The sequence below is a fragment of the Sciurus vulgaris genome (genome assembly GCF_902686455.1).
Source record: "Sciurus vulgaris genome assembly, chromosome: 1".
Classification (NCBI taxonomy): domain Eukaryota; kingdom Metazoa; phylum Chordata; class Mammalia; order Rodentia; family Sciuridae; genus Sciurus; species Sciurus vulgaris.
In genome coordinates, this window is record NC_136461.1 from 130,918,098 (window position 1) to 130,938,787 (window position 20,690).

Sequence of the window (20,690 nt, forward strand, 5' to 3'; positions counted from 1 at the left end):
CAGCTCTACTTCACAATGTTCCCTGCGTTCCGGGACTATCGTCCCATCTGGGATGCCTCCCTAACGGGAGAGACTCACCCGGCTGCTTTGAGTTGGTCCCAAGTCTCTCAATATCTCCTCTTTTGAATCCTGAGTCCTGGAGCAACATGAAATGCAGCCAGCCTCTAGGCCGCCATCTTGAAACGCCTCTAGAAGTTTTCTAGTGGAATTTTTTGGATCCTCTAAATATAGAATCATGTCATTGGCAAATAGTGACAGCTTGAGTTCTTCTTCTCATATTTGTATTCCTTTAATTTCTTTGATCTGTCTAATTGCTCTGGCTAGTCTTTCAAGGATGATGTTGAATAGAAGTGGTGAAAGAGGACATCCCTGTCTTGTTCCAGTTTTTAGAGGGAATGCTTTCAGTTTTTCTTTATTAAGAATGATGTTGGCTGTGGGCTTAACATAGATAACCTTTACTATGTTGAGGTATGTTTCTACTATTCCTAATTTTTCTAGTGTTTTAAGCATGAAGGGTGTTGTATTTTATCAAACACTTTCCAACATCTATTGAAATAATCATACGATTCTTAACTTTAAGTCCATTGATGTGATGAATTACATTTATTGATTTCCAGATGTTGAACCAACCTTGCATCCCTTGGATAAACCCCAGTTGATCGTGGTGCACTATCTTTTCAATATATTTTTGTATGCTATTTACCAATGTTTTGTCAAGGATTTTTGTATCCATGTTCATCAGGGATATTGGCATAAAGCTTTCTTTCCTTAATGAGTCTTTGTCTGGTTTTGTTATCAGAGTGATACTAGCCTCATAGAATGAATATGGAAGGGTTCCCTCCTTTTCTATTTCCTGAAACACTTTGAGAAGTATCGGTATTAGTTCTTCTTTAACAGTCTTGTAGAATTCAGCTTAGAATTCATCTGGTCCTGGGTTTTTCTTGGTTGGTAGGTTTTTGATGGCTTCTTCTGTTTTGGCACTTGAAATTGATGTTTTTAAATTGTGTAGGTCTTCCTGATTCAGTTTTGGAGGATCATATATCTCTAAAAATTTGTCAATGTCTTTGATATTTTCTATCTTGTTGGAGTATAGATTTTCAAAGTAGCTTCTAATTATGTTATGTATTTCAGTGGTGTCTGTCATGATTTTTCCTTTTTCATTTTGAATTCTAATAATTTGAGTTTTCTCTCTCCTTCTCTTTGTTAGTGTGGCTAAGGGTTTATCAATTTTGTTTACTTTTTCAAAGAACCAACTTTTAGTTTTATGAACTGTTTGATTTGTTTCTCTTCTTTCTATTTCATTGATTTCAGCTGTGCTTTTAATTATTTCCTGTCTTCTACTATTTTTTGTGTTGATCTGTTCTTCTTTTCCTAGGGCTTTGAGATGTAATGTTAGGTTATTTAGTTGTTGACTTTATTATTTTTAATGTATGACCTCAATGCAATGAACTTTCCTCTTAGTACTGCTTTCAGAGTGTCCCAGAGATTTTGATATGTTGTGTCATTGTTCTCATTTACCTTTAAGTATTTTTTATTTCTTCCCTGATGTCTTTTGTTGTCACTGTATCATTTGATAACATATTATTTAGTCCCCAGATGTATGAGTAGTTTTTGTTTGTTAGTTTATCATTCATTTCTAATTATATTCCATTATGGTCTAATAGGATACAAGGTAGGATCTCTATTTTTTTTTAAATTTACTAATGGTTTCTTTGTGGCATAACATATGGTCTACTTTGGAGAAGGATCCATGAACTGCTGAGAAGAAAGTATATTCACTCCAGATTGAATGAAATACTCTGTAAATGTCCATTAAGTCTATATCATTGATTGTAATATTTAGTTCTATAGTTTCTTTGTTCAGTTTTTGTTTGGAGAATCTATCCAGTGGTGAGAGCAGTGTGATAAAGTCCCCCACTATTAATGTGTTTTGGTCTATTTGATTCTTAAAATTGAGAAGAATTTGTTTGATATACATAGATGATTCATTGTTTGGGGCATAAATATTTAAAATTGTTATGTCTTGCTGTTTTATGCTTCCCTTAAGCAGTATGAAATGTCCTTCTTTATCCCTTCTGACTAACTCAGGTTTGAAGTGCACTTTATCTGATATGAGGATGGACCCTCTGCTTTTTACTGGGTCCATGTGCATGGTATGTTTTTCCCCAACCTTTCACCTTTGGTCTATGGATGCCTTTTTCTGTGAGATGAGTTTCTTGAAGGCAGCATATTGTTGGGTCTTTCTTTTTAATCCAATCTGCCAGTCTATGTCTTTTGATTATTGAGTTTAGGCCATTAACATTCAGGGTTATTATTATGATATGATTTATATTCCTGGTCATTTTGGCTTATTTTTGGTTTTTTACTTGTCTTGGTTTCTCCTTTGATAGGCTTTTCCTTTAGGGTAGTTCCTCTGTTTGCTGACTTATATTGTTGTTTTTCACTTTCTCCTCACTAAGTATTTTGCTGAGAATGTTCTGTAACACAGGCTTTCAATTTGTAAATTCTTTTAACTTTTGTTTATCATGGAAATATTTTATTTCATTGTCAAATTTGAAGGTTAGTTTTTCTGGGTATAGGATTCTTGGTTGGCATTCATGCTCTTTCAGAGCTTGAAATATATTGTTCCAGGCCCTTCTTGCTTTTAGTCTGGACTGACAAATCTGCTGATATCTGTATTGTTTTCTTATTATATGTAATCTGATGCTTTTCTCTCACTGTGTTTAAAATTCTATCTTTATTTTGTATGTGAGGTATTTTCATTATAATGTGCCTTGGTGTGGATTTGTTATAATTTTGTGCACCTGGTGTTCTGTAAGCCTCTTGTATTTGATTTTTCCAGTTCATTTTTCAGGTTTGGAAATTTTTCTGATATTATGTCATTGAACAGGTTGTTCATTCATTTGGTTTGTATCTCTGTGCCTTCCTCAATTCCAATAATTCTTAAATTTGGTCTTTTCATGAGATCCTATAATTCTTGGAGTTTTCATTCTTGACTTCTTAACATCATCTCTGGTCAACTTTATTTTCAAGGTTGAATATTTTGTCTTCATTGTCTGAGATTCTGTCTTCCATGAGATCTATTCTGTTGGTGATGATTTTTATTGAGTTTTTAATTTGTTTCATTGTTTCTTTCATTTCAAGTATTTATGTTTGGAGTTTTTTCAGAATCTCTATCTCTTTGTTGAAATGATATTTTTCTTCCTGCATTTGCTTTTTTAACTGTTTACTGGAATGATCATACATTGCCTGCATTTGCTCTCTTATCTCATCTTTTGCTTCACAAAGCATTTTAACTATGCAGACTCTAAACTCTTTTTCTATAATTTCTACTTCCATGCTGTCATTGGATTCTATCACAATAGCATCTTGGTTTGTTAGGGACACTTTCTTCCCTTGTTTTTTTCATATTATTTCTGTATATTCCCCTCTAGCAGTGAAGATTTTAGGTACTGAAGTTTCACTCCTGAAGGCTTATTATGACCCTGTAGTTTTCCACTACCTCTCCTTTGAAGGGAAGATCAATATTAGTAGCACCCAATACAGAGAAAATCAGCCCTGAACCAGATAGCCCCTATAAAGACTTTAACATTATTGTAATAAACAGGATCAGTTCAGTTACTATTTACAGTATTTTTAGTTGTGAACAAGAGGATGGGGAAGGGTGTAGGATGTAAGTGAGTGAATAGAGGGACCTGTCAAAGGGCCTCCAGTCTCCTGTAGGTGTCTCAGGAAGGGAGCCGCCCTTCCAATGATGAAGACCACACCCTCAGGAATAATTCAAAATGCCTGCACCAGCCTCCAAAGAAGCCTGGGAGCCTCAACAAGTGCAAGCAGAGTCAGCATGTGGGGGCATGCATGGTGTCCAGTGTCCCTCTGCAGTGGAGTAGGCAGGAAGCCTCGGTGTGGGTGCCTGTCCGTGGGTGGGGTGGCGGGCAGGCACCTATTATTTGTATTCTTGATCATTGCCATTCTGACTGTAGTGAAATTAAATCTCAATGTAATTTTGATTTGCATTTCCCTGATTGCTAGACATGTGGAACATGTTTTCAGATATTTATTGGCCATTTGTATGTCTTCTTTTGAAAAATTTCTCTAGTTCTTTCACCCATTTGCTAATTATTTTATTTCATTTTTTTTGGTGTTAAGCTTTTTGAGTTCTCCATGTATTCTGAGTTTTAATTCCCTATCTGAGGAGCAGGTGGTAAAGACATTCTTCCATTATCTCTCTTTGCTTTCTTAATTGTTTCCTTTGCTATGCAGAAGCTTTTTAATGCTGCCCTACTAATTGATATTTTGTTTTACTTCTAGTGCTTTAGGAATCTTGTTAAGGAAGTAGATGCTTGTGCCTATACGTTGGAGTGTTGAGTCCATGTTTTCTTCTAGCAGTTGCATTGTTTCTGTTCTAATTGCCAGGTTTTTGATCCACTTTACATTGGCTTTTGTTGATTATTTTTGTTAAGAGAATTACATGGATTGGCGCAAGAATTCAACAAAGATAGGGTGATAGAGACAACAAATTTGAAATAAATACGTAGTATGCTAGGTGGGTTTATGCAAATCTTCAACTACTATGGTCTATCTTGAATGATGCTGAGCAATACAGAAGCTATTGAATGGATAATAGATTAATTAGCCCATATAAGAGAAAAGAGGAAAGAAATTTTAAGTTGAGAGAATATCTTGGGTCTGCTGGCACATGCCTATAATCCTGGCAAATTGGTAGGCTGAGGCAGGAAGACAGGAATTGGAGGCCAGGCTGGGCAACTTAACAGGACTGTCTCAAAACTAAATATAAAAAGGAGTGGCAATATAGCTCAGTGGTAAAGTGTCCCTGGATGCAATTCCCAGGTTTAAAAATAAAATCCAAAAACAAAAAAGATAGGGAAATGTCTTACACTAGAAAAGCTATAAAACCAGGTGAGCCACATAAAAATAATCATGCAATATAATAGCTGGAAGAAAACTTACAGAAACTAGAAGATTGGTCATGTGTTATTGAACACTTTACTCAGGAATATAGATTATACTGCTCTGTATGGGAAGTTTGCAAATTTCTGCACATTTTACTGTGGAAAATCTGATGATAACTTAAATTGTAAAGTCTAATTATATTTTATTAGCTAAAAAGCTATTTTATTCTCAGTTGAATTTTTTGGAAGCATTGTATATATTTAAATACTCTTCTGAGTTTGTGTGCATATGCTACATTTTTTTTAAAAAATATAGCTTCCATGATTGTGCCTTTTCTTAAAGAGTGTAATAAATCATCAGTTGTGATACATTGTTAAAACTCTTTCTTTTTTCTTTTTTTTTGGTGCTGGGGATTGAAACCAGGGCCTTGTGCTTGCAAGGCAAGCACTCTACCAACTGAGCTATCTCCCTAGCCCTGTTAAAACTCTTCTACCTTTAGTTTAATGTATTCATCTAACTATACTCCTCATTTCATAAACATGGTGGGTTTATGGTGGGCAAGGTATCATGCTAGGAAAGGCTACATGGTGTTTATAGACAATGAATTGTATTCCTGCATCCTCAATGGAGCTTCTGCATGGAGACATACTCACCCTAATAGATATACCCCTCCCACCTGCCACACAGACATACACACACAGTGGTCCAGGGAGGAGCAGCAACCATAATCTCTCGATAAAGTTTATGGAAAGCAGCTTCAGACTTTGTTCCCAATGACCTTTACCTCCGGAATTCATATTCCTATGTAATCCCCTCCAGCTGAATGTGTGTTAAACCTAGTTATTTACTTCAATCAATAAAACATGAAGAATGATATGATTTCTATTCCAGGACTAGTTTGCAAAAATTGTGACTAATATCTTGCTAGCAGACTCTAATATCTTCTCCATCTAAATACTGATGGAGCAAGTTTCCGTGTTGGAAGCCCACATAACAAGGAACTGAAAGCAGACCCTGGCTAATAGCTAGTGAGGATGAAAAGCCTCTAGGATCTGAGTTCTGGGAACAACCACATAAACTTGGAATAAATGCTTTTCCAGTTGAACTTTGATGAGACAACAGACTTTGAACAGATGACTTGATTGCAACCAGACCCAACTGAGCCATACCTAGACTCCTGACCCACTGAACCTATGTAGTAATAAATGTATACTGTTTTAAGCTACTCAGTTTTGTGGTCATTTGATGTACAACAATAGTTAACTGCTACAGGTATAAAGAACTTCACTCATATTTGCTTGGACCTTGTTCTTGGAAACTTCTCCAAACTCTGGTGATTGCAGTTAGAAGCAAAGCATGTAATTATTAAGGAAAAATACAATGTTTGGGAAAGTATATGTCATAATAGAAGTTTAGTGTCCTTTGTAATGACACTTTCAAAAAACAATTGTTACCTAAAAGTAGAAATTGGGGGTTAAAATTTAAAACTATGCCCTCTGCTGCTATGAATTCTTTTTCAGAAGTTGTTTGTTAAGAGATCAAGAGAAAAGTGATAGAAATGTAGCAACTGGAGTACACAGCCTGAAGATACAGTTAATGGGTGTTTAATCTTTCTTTTTCCCTTCCAGCAATTCTTCATAAGTTAAAAAATAAAGAAATGAAGAAAGTTTAGAAAACTAGTTAACTGCTTTGGGGTGCTTTGGGAAAATACTTGTTTCCTATATCTGCAGGCTCTTTAATAAACTTCATAATTTTTTTATGTTTTTTAATTACAAGTTGGATTTTAATAATAAAATAATGTATTTTCCTACTGGATTTTTGAAAGGACAAATTTCAAAAGTGTATTTAGTTATTTATTTCTCTACACTTCTATATTTTCCAATAAATTTTTGTCTGTTTAAGTGTTTTACACATCTACCTATTTACTGGAGATATTTGATATCCTTACAGTGTTCAAACACATATTGAAGAAGACATATATATGGTAGAAGTAAAGTAATTAATGGATATCTGTTTGTCTTAGTCAATTAAAATTAAATTCAGATATAAATTTTCTGGTACCCAAGCAAAATGGTGACCATTGAATTGCCTTCACCTCTTAGGAACTCATTAAGGACAGGGAACATGTTTTATCCATTGTTTTCTCCCAGTGTGTGGTCCAGCCTGGCACATAGCTGATATTTATTAAAGAAGTAAATGAATGGAGGAAGGAAGTGCATATCTGATTCCTTTTCCTAAAACTGTGCTATTTTCTCAAAGTTTTGATGTCTCTTAAACTTTTAAAAATTCAGTGGATTAGATAATCTTCAATTGCTTGGACATGAAAAATGAAGGGTACGTTGAAAGCTGTACAAAATTTAAAGAAACTACCACAGCCTCATGTTATGGTCACCTCGTTGATGTCAAGGTTCCTTTGGGAAGTGACATTTGTCTTCATGATCTCCCAAGTCAGTAACATATATTTTATACTAAACAACATGGTACCTGAGCCTCTGTTTAATGGTAAAGAACATTTAACCAATTACAAGTACAACTTGAACAACTTTTAAGATGGGGATATTTAAGCTTACAAGAAATATAATTTATTAAGCTTCATGTATGTACCAGGCACAGAAACAAAAGGGTTATACTAGTTTATTTATTTAATTCTCATAGCAAATCTGAATGGTAGATATTATTATACCTCTTTTAAAGGTGAGTACATTGAATGAAAACAACCAATAAAAAATAAATGCAGACTGGTTTTAATGCAAACCTTCTTCAAAGTGAAAACCAATGCACCACTTCCTTGAGTAAGGAAGTCCATTGACCAAATGAAATTTGATACACAGATTGAAAACAAGCAAGCAAATATGTCTTTGAATTGATCCTTTGTTATTATGGTTAAGACTGTCAAGTCTTAATCTAGTTTCTCTTTTAGCTAGCTTGTTTGCTTTTTAATTGATTCTATAGTTGTGCCTATCATTTATTATTTAATTATTAAATAATGCATCAAATAGAATTATAAATACTAAAAAGAAAATGCTATTGATTGTGAAGTTGTGTATTAGCATTTAGGGAAAAAATAATCAAAACTTTTAAGTACATATGCAAATAATGTTATTAATTGATAAAAATATACATTTAATCTTATAATTAAATAACTTTCTTCTATAGAATTATACCAAATATTCAATGTCTAAAATTTCCTCACCTTCAAAATGTAAATATCCTACTGAATCAATTATGGCCATTGGCAGTTAAATACAGGATCACTATAATGTATTGATTTTCTTAACTGCCATTCATCATCTTGGCTTCTTTGGCACTATAAATATCGAGAGCATATTCCTAGGTTTTATCCACAATACTTAATTTGTTGTCTGCATTTTATAGAGCTATGAACATTAACTTTGAATTCGTAGAGATATGCGTTCAAATCCAACAACTGCCACTGTGTGAATTTGAGCAGTCAGGATAGTTTAAAGGAATACATTACCATTAGATGACATCAACATTTCAGAATCTTACACTAGCAAGGATTTATTTCTTCCTCCAGTTGCATGTCCATCCCATGTTTGCTACAATGACTTTATCTATCCTGTGGGGTTGAGAAAGTGCCTCAGAGTTTGTAATATCTAAATCAAGACTGAAGAAGTGAGAAGAGTGTGGTTTTGATGGGAGAAAAATGTTTCAGGCAGAAAAGTAATGTGAATGAAGTTCTGGAAATTAGAGTTTGGAATTCAAGATAACTAGGTTTTCAAGGCTTATGGAGTTTAGGAGGCTACATGTTGTGTTCTTGATTTGTCAAATATATCTTTGACCCCACCAAATTGACCTATAAGCTCTGAAGTTCAGTTTCTTTATCAAGTGGAAAGACTAATAATAATATTTTTGCATCAGATGGCCTATAGTTTGGAATGTTTGTTTCCCAAAGGCTCATGTGTTTAAGGATTTGTCCCCAGTCTGAGACACTATTGTGAGGTGGTGGAACTTTTAATACATGGGGCCTACTAGGAGAAAGGTCACTGAGGGTGTGTACTCACAGGGGAAATTGAAACATCTGCCCTTCTCTTTCCCTCCCAGCTGCCATAAAGTGAGCAGTTTTCTCTGCTATGTGCTCCCACCATGGTGTGCTGTCCTGCTACAGAATCAAAAGCAACAAAGTCAATCAACCTTGGACTGAAATCTCTGAAACCAAGAACCTAAATAACTCTTTCATCATTGTAGTTATTTATCTCAGGTATTTTTTTCACAGTGACAAATATCTAATGACCAAAAAAGATAATGTATGTGAACATTTCTAAACATTGCCTGGTACATCTTAATAATTTGTGTACATTCTCCTTTCCAAGATGTTGAAACCATGCAGTCTATTCAAGATAAACATAATGGAAATTCAGTGAGAAACTCTGAACAACAAGATGAGATAAATATGAGATCTACAGACTTCATGTTTCTAAAAACAATTGCAATTCAAAATGTGTTTCTTCCCTTAATTTAACATTTTATTATTTTAAATTAAGCAAGCTTCTTTCAGTGCATATATGGAAACCTATCTCTGGGTTCTTTGGGAATAGTGAAGAAAGTTAAGACATATTTTCCCCAAGATTTGTAGATCTTAAAGTATCTGCAACCTAAAGGGAGAGAGAATCTAAACTATGCTAAATTTGGTAGGCATCTGTATGCTAAGGGGTTCTATCTGTGCAGTGTTCTGAGGTAAACTTATTTTTTCTGCAAGTGTAATGACTTCTGTACTTATGGGATTGTCCTTGTTACATAAAGACATACCCAAAAAAGATAGACACATCCTAATTATTATGTTTATTTGTAATTATTTTAGTTGTCATGATAACCGAATCAGGCTAACTGATGAAAACTTGATTGATTGATGTAATTAAGTTATTATGATGTTCAAAACCATCAATTAAATCAAATGGCTAATTTAATGATATTGTATTCTTGGGTTGACACAACCTTTCTTTAAAATGAAAGTAGAGAGGAGACAGAATGGAAAGCTTAAAATGTTGGACATTTATACCGAATAAAATTTCTTTTGGTTTAAGGAAAATATTGGTTATAGTTGGCAGCTGCAATGAATTACAACATATGATAAAGAAAGACAATAAAGAACTTTTATTTTTTCTGTGTTCAGCTTCATGAAATAAGAAAGTCTTTTCATTATAATTATTTTTATGTAACACCTATTATAGTGTCACAAAAGTTTTATTTCAAAAGAAATCAGAAGACCACTTTTTAAAAAAAACAAATGTTTTGGGCACCTTTGTGCCATACTAGACTTGGAATACCAAAATAAGAAGTGAAGCATGGGATTCATTTATACTTCTTTTAAATGAACTTATATCAACTACAGAGTGATGTTTTGCACTTAGCAATTTAAGGCAGGAATTAGAGTAATTGTAATTTTCTTTTAACTTATAAGAACTTTCACATTTTTATCTCTTTTAATCATGACTTCAAACAATTATGCATTCTTTTCTCTGCCCCTCTCTTTCACTTGATTGTATGTATAGAAATAAAGGTCTCTCTGTGTTTGGAGAATTGATATAGAGGAACTGCTTAAGACCCTGAGTTATCACTTAGAGAAGAGCCATAGGAGAGATTGCTGGAGCTGCATCTTGACAGTGGCACAAACAAGAAAGTCCCTGAAGTGTTGGGTGTACTCATGGACACTGGGTTGGCCTCAAATCTCCTAATCTTTTCTGGTTGTAATGAGTGATACCTAGCAAGCATTTGGTGCTCTCTTTCACCCTTGCAGATCTACTGGGGCCATTGTAGATGTATGGGTCACATGTTCCAAGCACATTTTCACTGGAGCATGTGAGTTACTGAGGACTTCTGCAATGTCTTTAGTGCCAAAATCAGGTACTAACCTTCTTTCCCTAGAGTCAAAGCTCAGGGATAGTAGGAATGTTTAAATGGGGCAAGAGTGTTTCTCATGAAATATATATTAGTCCTACATGGGATGCCTATGTGAACCAATATCCATTAAATAATGTAATCTTATGTGATGGTTAATTTTATGTGTTAACTTGAAAGGACCATGGGATGTCCAGATATTTGGTTAAACATTATTTATGGATGCAGCTCTGTGAGTGTTGTTGGTAGAGGGTAGCAATTGAATTGGTAGACTCATTAAAGCAAATGGTTCTCCCCTACATGGTGGCCATCATCCAATTCATTGATGGCCAGAATAGAACAAAAAGGTAGAGGAAAGTTAAATTATTTCTGCCTTATTGCTTGAGATGAGATAACATTTGTCTTTTCCTGCCTTTGAACTGGGACTTATGTCATCAACACTGTTGAATCTCAGGCTTTTGGACTCAGACTAAATGAATGCCATTAGTTTTCCTGGTGGTCTCCGACTTGTAGATGGCAGATTATGAAACTTCTTGGCCTCCATAATCATGTGAACCAATTCCTTAACTGTTTATCATATTGGTTCTATTTCTTTGTAGGATAGTATGTCTTTAAAAATGATCTGACTGTGTTCTCAAAGGGATTGGAATCCTGCAACCAGAGAGTCATGGTCTCCACCCTACACCCATCTGAGGAATAATGTATGCATACAGGTAAACATAGAGTTTGCTGAGGATAATAAAATTCTTGCACTATAATGATATCTGATTAATATAGCCATCTTATCCAGATGTGCTATGTAATATAGCTGCTATATGGGACAATACAAGAGTCATAAGTAATATTGTAGAAGTTAAGAAAATTTTTGATAGTACTAATGTTGCTAATCAAATTCTTTGGTTAATCAATCATGGTTTTCTCAAAGTTTTCTCTCTGGACTGGAATTATCCTGAAGAAAATTTAGACTTGATTAATGATAGATCAACTGTGATTCTGAATCAGTCTATAGATGTATATCATAAGGTCCAGACAGTGGTTTATCTAAGAGAGAAAAGATTTAAGAATGTTTGTACTGATATTATTGAATGATGCAGCTGCCTGTTTAAAGTACCAGCCCCTCAACATTTATTTAAAATGTTGGAATTTGTACACTTCAATTGTTTATACAACTATATGTAATTTCCTTGTGTTAGAAGGTCATGCTTAAGGCCAAATCTCAGAGAAGTAAGAGGGTTCACTCCACCAGACAGGGGCTTGACCTGAGCTCTGTTGCTGAAGTGAGAGTTTTTTTCCATACTGCATTGACCCCTGTGAAGAGGCTAAATCTACTAATTAATAGTACTGCTCTGAGGCCATGCAAGTTTCAGGTGGAAAGTACCAGATTGTCAGTATTGTAAATTTATTGACTAAAGTGAGTCCCAGTGGCACTCCCCAAAGGTTCTGGGGCTGAGTGCATAGCAAGAATATGACTGTGATCAGCAGGAAATACAAAGTTCTGCCTGGTACTCTATTTGGGACTCCCTGATTCCTAGGTGTTTTGTGTTTGAGGACTTCCGATCTGAAAGAGGAAGCATGTTCTGCTACAATACTTCAGAAAAAGGGCACTTTGCACTCACCCCTTCCAGTGCTCCAGGCCTCTATGGAGAGGCTGCCTCTGACTGGGGTGCTTTGGTGTCTTTGCTATGTTGAATTCTCCTCCTTCCTCCTACAGTAAACTGAAACTTTGTAAGCATGAACATATTAGGTCCTGTAAATCTTCTTTAGTAATCAAATCCTGTCTAACTGCACCTTAGTGTGGTTTCTTCCTTCTCATGACCTAGTATAGTGACTAACCTGTGAGAAATGACTAAAGGAACTGTATACAGAGGAACTTCTGTAGTAGGGAAAAAAGCCAAAATGATTTAAATAATAGCAGCCAATATAATTAAGCTACATTGAGTATCAAAAAATTTTTTTCTAAGACAATTAAAATACTAGTAAAATTTTGAAAGACATAACACTAAAAAAAAAAAAACCCTCTGAGTTCTATTTACAGATATTGGTTCATCACTAGTCTTAATAGTAATAGTGAACAATTACTGAGTACCTACCAGGCTTTAGACCCAACACCTATTTATTCATTTATTCATCCATTTATTCATTATTGTACAAGTATCTATTGAGCATCTGCTTGATGGCAGATAACATTTTAGATGCTGGGATATATTTGAGGTTTTCTTCTCAGTCACCCTGTGAGTTGGGTACACACACTCATTTTATAAATAATAAAACTGAGCCTTATTGAAGTTAAATAGTTCAGACTGGTGTCATAGAACAACTCTACAAATCTAGTCCTATCTCTGATTCCCCACAGTTTTTCAAAACTATGCTTAATCTTCATGAGCCACAGTGTCATCCCATGCAAAGTAGATATGATATTGTTATTCCTATCTCTTAAATGAATTAACTAAGGATCAAATGAGATAATGTAGGCCAAATTTCCTTCCAAGTTGTAAAATTCTTATAAAGGCATTACTGCCATTTGGTGAAGGATTCTTTTTTGCCATTTGCTTTTCCCCTTTAGGAATCAGAGGCAGTTGTTTTAATCAGTTTTGTGTTGCTATGACCAAAACACCTGATAAGAACAACTTAGAAGAAGGAATGTTTATTTTTGCTCAGTTTCAGAGGTTTAGTCCATGGTCTGACAAGTGCATTGCTCTGGCCCCAGGGCGAGGCAGAGCATCATGACAGAAAGGGATGGAAGAAGGAAGTCGCTCACCTTATATTCAACCAGGTAGTAGAGAGAGAGGGGAAAATGGTCCACAGGGACATGAACCATTCCAGAACATGACCCCGATGATTCCCTCCTTCAGTCATGCCCCACCTGCCTATAGTCACCGCTCAGTCCTTTCAAACTAGGATGGACTGATTAGGTTGCTAGTCTTACAATCCAGTCATTTCACCTCTGAACACCCCTGCAATACAGACACTTTGGGGGAAGACCTTATATCTAAGCCATAACAGCAGCCAATATGAATGAAGTGCCATGAAGATGACTCTTCTATAAAGAGTAGTTTCAAGATGCATAGCCAAAGTCTTCATTATTTCATGGCAGATGGTGGCCCTGTCAAGGGAGATTTTTACCCAACACAGAAAATAAAAGCCCTTGAATCAGACTTTGTTCATTATCCCACAGTTTAATTTTGTATTTTGACCTTAAAAATTATGAATCGTGGTGATCGGTTTTAACCAGTACAAATCTATCCAAAGACAGAAAAATGTATATAATAACCTTCTAAATCCCACCTCCCAGACTTGAAACTGTATTTTCAGTAAATGTTTTCTGAATTTATTGTAGCAGAACATGTACAAGGATTAAAAATTAATTCCAAAAACTGTAAAAGAGCTGTGCCCACATTCTGGGAACTAAAAAGTTTCATTGACTATTTCTCTAACATATTGTCTTGAATTTAGATAAATAAAATGGTAAACAATGCTTTCTTTTTTAAATATAAGATAAGATTTCCAAGTTACAGAGAAGTTTAAAGCCTGTAAAATACAATTAACTATGTAATTAAAAGTCAGATGGTAGCTGGCCATAAATGTCATGGAAAAGATTGCCACTCTGATGGACTGTTCTTAAGACTCATCATTAAACACAGGAAATGGGAAAACAGCCTTGAGTTATAGAAGATCCTCTCATCAGGACACCACCTAATTAAAGAGGCAGAATGTATTGTTTTAAAAATATTTCAGGCTTTTGCATAAAAAAGTTTCAGAAATCTTGGCAAGGGAAAAAATTAGAACAAAATATTTGGAAAAGAGTGAATCAGTAATTCATAACATAGTGTTTCTGGAATTCCATTTTTATTTGTATTCGATTTTCCAAACCCTTTATACCAGTGAGCACAATCAAGGAAAGGGATACTTTCTCTGTGCACCTCACAGGAATTCAAAACACAATATCTTATATTACTGCTATAGGGTTGTCAAGCGTTGAGATGTGCTCCCTCCCCAAAGATAGCTTGAAGTTCCAGTATTTCAGAATGTGGCCTTATTTAGAAATGGGGCCTTTATAGACGTAATCAGATTAAAATGAAGTCAGCAGGTTCATTAGGATCCTAATCCAATATGCCTGTGTCCCTATAGAAGGGCAATTTTAGACACACAGATAGGTATGTACACAGAGGAGACCAAATGAACATGTTGTAAAGAGACACAGGGTTGCTTGCCATGGGAAGACTGGCCAGTGAACATCTGAGGTAAAGAAGGACCCATGCCTGCACTGTTCAGAAGAGCACTGCCCAGCTGATGTTTGAACCCCCAGAAGCAGGAAACAACAAAATTCTACAGAAGACACAAAATTTATGGTACTTTTAATTTATGACAGCTCTAACAAACTAATATAAGAATCTTTCTAAAGAAATCAATTTAGTGTAGTTATTAAAAGGATGAGCTTCTAAGTCAATCATTCATTCATTCAGTATTTTCCGACTGCCTTGGGCATTTAGTATATGAACATAATGAAAAATTCACTTTTCAGAGTTCACTTCCAATAAGACAGATAATAAGCAAGAGGCCATTAATAAAGTGAGTTCACAACTGGTAAGTGTTACAAAGAAACAAAAGTAGGGCTATACTTAAAGAGCTATCATTGGGTGTTTTAGAAGGTGTTATGAAATGCCTCTCTGAAAAGGTGACATTTGAGCTGGATGTGGTGGTGCATTCGTGTAATGCCAGCTACTCAGGATGCTGTGGCAGAAGGATAGCAAGATCAAGACCAGAATGGGCAACTTAGTGACCCTGTCTCAAAATTAATAAAAAGGACTGGAATATATAGCTCAGCTCAGTGGTAGATCCCTTGCCTTCCATGTAGGAGGCTCGGGTTTCAATTCCAAGTATTGCAAGAAAAAAAAAAAAAAAAGGAAGAAAATGTGACATTTGAGCAGAGGTGCAAATAGTAAAAAGGGATACATGGCAAAAGAGGATTCGAGATAAAGGGATCTTAGAAACATAAAGTCCATGAAGCAGGAACAACCCTTCTGTAGACCTAGAATAGAAAGAAGAGTCTGGGTGGGAAGCCTGAATTCAGGGGAAGGATTGGAGATGGTGTTTAATGACTTGTTGGATCAAGCGAGTTTTGATGAAGAATCTCTGGCTTAGTCTATGATAAAGACTAAGAGTATTTTAAACACAGAATCAATGTAATATGTTCACATTTAAAAAACTTCTGGTTGCAATGTAAAAATACACCAGGGTGGGGAGCAGAAAGGCAAGGGAAAGCTGCAGTTTAGGTAAGAAGAAATTGTCTGGGTTAGTGGGGAGGAGGTAGAGAGCAGTGGTCAATTTAGGATGTAAGAGTTTGGATGCAGGAATGGCTGATAAATTCAGTTTATCTGGTGGGGGATGAAGCAAAGAAGACACCAGAGATGATTCACTACTTTCTGACATGAAATTTAGTGACAATGACATTAAATGTGATGGGGAAGAGCAGGATTGGTGGTAAACAGAGGAAGTGCAGTCCAGAATTCCATTTACAATTAAACCTTTCGGGGAAACTGTCAGTTATGCATGTGTATGGAACTGTGGAATAAGCATTTGTTAGAAATGCATAAGAGAAAATATAACTTTGAGAAGGGCCAATAGATCAGTGGTATTTAAACATAGACCTAGATGAAATTACCTAAGGAGAGAGTAAAGACAGAGAAGAGGATTGATTAGTATATCCTGAGCCATGCCACCATGCAGAGATAAGCAAAAGAGGAACCAGTAAAAGGGTATGTAATGAGTTTAAGATTTAGCTGCTAATGAAGGAAAAGACTGACCATGACATAGCAATATTAAACAACAGGGTTTACAGGTAGTACTTGAACAGAATTTCACGACAGGGGACATCCCTCCCATCAGGAGACCTTATAGAGATAGTGGTTTAGGCCATGACACTGAAAAACGAGAGGGTATGAGAGGAGACTTACAGGAGTAGGGGATGTTACTCAACAGCAAGTTTGGGACACTATGTCTCACAGCTCAGAGGGCAGCAGAGGCATTTTGTTATTGTTGTTGCTGTTGTTTTGTGGTACTGGGGATTGAACCCATGGGTACTGTACCACTGAACTATATCCCCCAGGTCTTTTATTTTATTTTGAGATAGGGTCTTGCTGAGTTACCCAAGCTGTCCTTGAACTTGCAATTCTCCTGCCTCAGCCTCTCAAACAGCTGGCATTATAGGCATGAGCCACTGCACCAGGTACCATTAGGTCTTCTCAACCATAGGATTTCTCTTATCTATGGCTAGCAGATAGTGGGTACAGTTCCATGGGCAAGTCCAAGCAGGCAGGCTCTAAATGATTAAAAACAGACTTATTTGACTAATTGGATGTGTCAGGATCCAATTCGAATTTGGCAGCTTATCTATTATGAAGAACATACAGGGAACATCTTTGGCCCATTTATATACCACAAGATGAGATCAAAAGGATCAAAGAGAGGAGGAAAAAGCAAGTGAGTACCAGAGAAGAGAGAGAGAGAGAGAGAGAGAGAGAGAGAGAGAGAGAGAGAGAGAGAGAGAGAGAGAGAGAGAAAGAGGCTGAGACACAGAGAGATACTAAATTGGAGAAGGGGTTGTGCTGTGGGGATAAAAAAGATATGGGCAGATTTGGCCTTGATGAGAGTAGTTTTGGTAGAACAATGGGAGCAGAGTTTTGACTGGATTGTTAAAGAACGGAAGTACAGATGTAAGTGACTACACTTTTCCAAAGAGAACATTTGAAAAAATTTAAGGAGTATGGCTTAAAGGAAAGTAGTAAAGTGAGTTAGTGCCTCTACAGTGCCAGGAGACATGAGAGTGCTTTTAGGAGCTTTTAAATGAGAAATATGACATTCTGTGTTGGTGGTGGAAGAAAAGAGAATACCCCACCTCCTGTTCCTCAAGATGGTGAAATTAATCTAATAAAAGTCTGCAAACACTGGGAAGCAAGCAAACATTGCTTCTTTTCTTCTTTTCTCTCTGTGCCAGACTAGGATGGTGCAGCAATCCTGGACAAGTGTTTCTTCTTTAGATTTAAACATCCCTTTAGGAAGGCATTTTAGTCAGCTTTTTAATTGCTGCAACAGAAAGTACCGACAAGAACAATTTTAAGAAGGAAAAGTTTATTTGGGGGTTCACCTTTCAGAGGATTTGGACTATAGACATCTGGTTCCTTCCTATGGGGCTCCAGGTGAGACTGGACATCATGGTAGAAGAGTGTGGTAGAGGGAAGAGGCTCACGTGATGATCAGGAAGAAGAAGAAGAAGGAGGAGGAGGAGGAGGAGGAGAAGAGCGAAAGAGAGAGAGAGAGATAGATAGATAGATAGAGAGAGAGAGAGAGAGAGAGAGAGAGAGAGAGAAATAGACTCCACTTGCCAGATAAAAATATATGCTCCAAAGGCATGCCCCCAATGTCCCACTTCCTCCAGACACACCCTACCTGCCTTCAGTTGCCATTCAGCTAATCTTCATCAGGGGATTAATTCACTGATTGAGTTAAGGCTGTCATAACACAATCGTTTCACATTTAAGCCTTCATTTTTAAAAATTTGTTTGTTCTTTTTAGATATACATGACAGTAAAAAGTAGTTTGACATATATGAGTACGACTTCCTCCCACTCTTGTGGTTGTCCCTGAGGTGGAATCACACTTGTCGTGTATTCATGAATGAACACAGGAAATCTAAGTCTGATTCATTCTGCCTTTCCTGGTCCATCTTTCCTCCCTTGCCTTCATTCCCCATTGTCTAATCCAATGAATGTCTATTCTCCTTCCAACACCATTATGTGTAAGCATCTGAATATCAGAGAGAATGCTTGGCCTTTGGTTTTATTGGAATTGGCTTATTTCACTTAGTATGGTAGTTTCTACTGGCAAATGCCCTCATTTCAGTCTTCTTTATGCCTAAGTAATATTTCATTGTGTATATATACCACATTTTCCTTATCCATTCATTTGTTTAATGAAACCTAGGTTGGCTCCATAGCTTAGCTACTGTGAATTGAGCTGCTGTAAATACTGATGTGGCTGCATTCACTGTACTATGCTGATTTTTAAATCCTTTGAGTATTTATAGAAGAGTGGGATAACTGGGTCAAATGGTGGTTCCATTCCAAGTTTTCTAAGGAATCTCTGTTCTGCTTTCCCAAGTGGTTGCACCAATTTGCAATCCCACCAGCAATGTATGAATGAACACTTTTCATTCACATTTCCCCACATTCTTACCAACATTTATGTTACCTGTATTCTTTATATATATATAAAAAACTTTTTTATACATATATAAAAAACTTATATATATATATGTATATATATATAAAACTTTTATATATATGTATAAACTATTTTTAGTTGTAGGTGAACACAATACCTTTATTTTTATGTGGTGCTGAGGATCAAACCCAGAGCCTTTCACACCTAGGTGAGCACTCTACCAATGAGCCACAACCCCAACCCTGTTACCCGTATTCTTAAAATTGCCATTCTGACTGGAGTCAGATGGAATCTCAGTATAGTTTAATTTGCATTTCTTTAATTACTATTTAAAGTTTTTTTTTTCATATATTTGTTGACTTATCATATTTCTTCTTCTGTAAAGTGTCTCTTTGGTTTCTTTGCCCATTTATTGACTGGGTTATTTGTTATTTTGATGCTAAGTTTTTTGAGTTCCTTATATATCCTGGAGAAAAATGCTCTATTTGAGGTGCAGGTGGCAAAGATTTTCTCCCATTCTGTGGGATCTCTCCTCAGGTTATTGATTGTTTCCTTTGCTGTAAAGAAGATTTTTCGTTTGATATCATTCCATTTATTGATTCTTGATTTTATTTCTTGCACTTCAGGAGTCTTGTTGAGGATTTTGATTCCTAAGCCAACATGATGGATATTTGGGCCTATTTTCTTCTAGTAGGTGGAGGGTCTCTGGTCTAATGCCTAGGTTCTTGATACACTTTGAGCTGAGTTTTGTGCAGAGTGAGAAAGGGGATTAATTTCATTTTGCTACATAGGATTTCCAGTTTTCCCAGAACCACTTGATGAAGTGTCTTTTTTCCAATGAATGTTTATGATGTCTTTCTCTAGTATGAGATAACTGTAGTTATGTTGATTTGTCTCTGTGTCTTCTATTCTGTACCATTGGTCTTTGTGTCTATTTTGATGCCAACACCATGCCTTTTTTTTTTTTTTTTTTTTTTTTTAACTATATCTCTGTAGTATAATTTAAGGTCTGGTAATATGATGCCTACTTCTTCACTTTCTTCACTGAAGATTGTTTTAGTTATTCGGGGCCTTTTATATTTCTAAATGAATTTCATAACTGCTTTTTATATCTCTGTGAATAATGTCATCAGAACCTTAACAGGAACTGCATTAAATCTGTATAGCTCTTTCAATAGTATGGCCATTTTTACAATATTAATTCTGCCTATCCAAGAATATGGAAGATCTTTTCATCTTCTAAGTTCTTCTTCAATTTCTTTCTTTACTATTCTGTAATTTTCATTGTAGAGGTCTTTCACTTCTTTTGTTAAATCGATTCCCAAATATTTTATTTTTTTGAGGCTATTATGAATGAGATAGTTTTCCTAGTTTCTCTTTCAGTTGATTATTCACTAATGTATAGGAAAACAATTGATTTATAGTCATTAATTTTTTAATTTAGCTTTTAATTTTTTATAGATTGCATTTTGATTTATTGTACACAAATGGGGTAAATCATTTCATTTCTATAGTTGTGCACAATGTAGATTCATACCATTTGTGTAATCATACATGTACATAGGATAATGATATCTGTCTCATTCCACCATTTTTCATACCCCCTCCCTCTCATTTCCTTCTACATATTCTAAAGTTCCCCCATTCTTCTCTCATTTCCCACCCCCGCCCCTATTATATATCATCCTCCACTTACC